Raw genomic sequence first — 3,022 nt, 5'->3', positions numbered from 1 at the left:
TACAATTAAGTTTATGAATCATAACTTTGCCAGCCGATCTCATTAACGAACAGTTATAATCTAATTAATAGAAATCTTATAGAWGGCACTGGTGGTATTATCTATGTGTCAGCCACAGTAAAGCGTGGACGGGTCCTCTAGTTTTATATATTTACTAGTGGATCCGGCCACGCGTTGCTGTGGTACATAGTTTATAGTATTATTAATGTCATAAACTATTCAATACAGTTGAAAACTTTATCTACGAATAACCGTTTCTGTTGGTATAGGAATCCTACAATCCTTCGGATTCCTATACCGAGATTTAATTTTTAATATGTTCATACAAATAAATTATATTGGAAAATAATGAATTTTTTAAGGCTGCTTTCTCARTGTATGGTTACCAGTCCTTTTGTCCAGTAAATAGAATTTTCCGCTCAATAGATCTTTCATAATTTTTTATTTAAGAATGTTTTTCACCACCCTATCTTCTAAGTTGGGTCGAACTGGATACAGTGTGCTATATTTTACTAAAATTAATGTCGTCACTGTAAGTTTGAAAAAGGCCACTATTTTGAATGGACTGAATTCAACACTGTATTTTTTGATGAGTTTGTCCGTTACTACGACAGCCGGGTCTACGAAAACCGGAACGGACCCGGATTTTTATCCGGCCAAGGACTGTCAACTCGGCCGTTACAACAGCAACAACAACATGAGTTTGTATATATGTATATACATTCGTAAAGTGTTGTACTTAATATACTTATGCAAATATTTTTAAAATAAATTGTAAAATATTATACAAAAATATGTTTATTCTAGAATAGATTCAGTTGACATTTTTCACATTGAACATTAAAACTGCAAAATATTTCGAGTGCGGTTTTTTTTTTGTTTTTTTTTTTTGTTTCGCTAGGTGTAAGATAAAGTGACAAGATACTGTAAGATAGTGACAAATAAATACGGTATAAAGACCTCCGCAAGATTGAAAAACTTACAAGGAGAAGGGATTTACCTTCGCTTCCTGGTAAATTTGCTTTGGTAGAGATTCCCTGATAATAAAACTCACCATGGAGGAGMAAATTATACAGAAGCGCTGGAAAACACAGAAGCTGAACCTATCCTTTCCATGCTTTGTGGTTAAAATACACATTAATTTAAAATTATTTAATATAGTACAATTAAGTTTATGAATACAAACGAAAACGTTTTTTCCGGTGTAATAATAATCCCGTGGATTACTTTCAAATTAGAAAATGAATCCTAATTTTCTTCGAATTTTTGTTAAGCACACATAAACATAGAATATATTATATTAATTTTATATTCAATTTTGTAAGACATTAATAATCTTCAAATGTGTTGGTTGATAACACTTGATATAATGAAAGAGGTATTTATAGTTTTTAATTATAAACTTTTTCAAATTTAATTTAAATCAGCAATAGGCAATTTTCCAGTGAATGTAGTTGCTACAATAATATTTCATGTAATCCTTTTGATTRCCAAACGTTTACTATTGCATAATAGATGTGGATTGAAATTATGCTGAATAATAATAGTTTAGCAATTTTTAACCCATGACTACGTAACAACAGTAGCGAATGATTGAAATATAACRTATTGTCGGACGAACACTCTTAATTGTTGATTAATTTCGTCAACTTCTACATTTTTGGTCGCAAATGTAGCCCGATTACTTAGCCAGTTATGATCCAAACAGTTGATTTTTATTTGTATTATATCTCAGAGAGAATTAATTTGTAATTGTTCGCACATATTTATGGTTTCTTAAACATTTGCTAATCTACTTGTCTTAAGATAAGCGAAAAATGACCGATATTGAAAATGCCTCACCGGCTGCACATGGTGCGTCCTAGAAAACCGCCGTCTTCAGTAGCAACAATTAGGATAATCAATGTATACGAAAATTACTGTACATAGGTACTGCAATGTGTTGTTATTATTATTATTTCTTCTAAGTGACAAATGTTCGAATGATTTTTATAAACATGAATTACGAACATATAGCTACGATTTGAAATATAATTTTTGTATTTGTGAATTATATTGACTTTTAATATAAAGATATAGAAAAGTATCCTATGTCCCCCCTCTGGTTCTAAGGTTTCAGCCAAGTCGGGCCAACCATTCTTGAGTTATAAATAGTGTAAGTAACACGATTTTCTTTTATACATACATACTATGTATACATACTATCGGCTCGGTACGTACTTCGCTACGTATGAAGGGAAATATTAAAAAAACCTATTTTTTTTAATTGCTWGCTATTTTAAAACTTAATTCTAATTGTTTGCGTATCAGTTGGAATAGGGATACGCGGTATCAAGAAACTACAACTTTTCATTAAACAGCTAGGATCGTAGCTTCAATCAAATTTAGTAACAACTTTTTCACTGCCGACAGCAACAGTTGCAACCTGAGTTAATAAAATTTGTATCACTAAAAGATGACAGTTGAAATCTCGAATTGCATTGTTGAAAAAAAAAGCTTCGACAGTTGGGTGGTCCTAAAAATTAATGAATACAATGGTTTGGTGGAGTTTTTAACGCTGGTAATCTCACTTTGCCATTAGCACAACGCATTTCGAGCGTTTCACCTTGAAAGTCAAATCACAATGTGAACAATTTGCGTCTATCATTTCAATGTATCCCYACATACTATAATCAATTTCACTATCGTAATTAACCCTTTACACTCGAGAGGTGACTCTAACTCACCATGAGGTGTGTGTGCTGTCGCAACTCGAGAGGTAACTATCGCTCACCACTTGGTTTGCTGCGGTAACTCGATACGCGGCACATATTTCCTTCACCTAAAAGTGTCGTAAACTGTGTTTTTTTTTTTTTTGTTTGGAGATTTCTTTAATAAATTCATATATTTTATTTAAACCACTGAAGAACAGAGAAGCGAATATCCGCTTACTCATTGACGATACTTGAAAACATTAGTCAAGCAATTGACTGGAGATTTCCACCAAACGCGCGAGCCTCGACTTCAATTCCTCAAAGTGATT

Source organism: Bactrocera latifrons, unplaced genomic scaffold (assembly GCF_001853355.1).
Source record: "Bactrocera latifrons isolate USDA-ARS-PBARC rearing strain unplaced genomic scaffold, ASM185335v1 scaffold_342, whole genome shotgun sequence".
Taxonomy (NCBI): Eukaryota; Metazoa; Arthropoda; class Insecta; order Diptera; family Tephritidae; genus Bactrocera; species Bactrocera latifrons.
The sequence above is the reverse complement of the archived record's forward strand: the minus strand, read 5'-3'. Positions refer to the sequence as shown.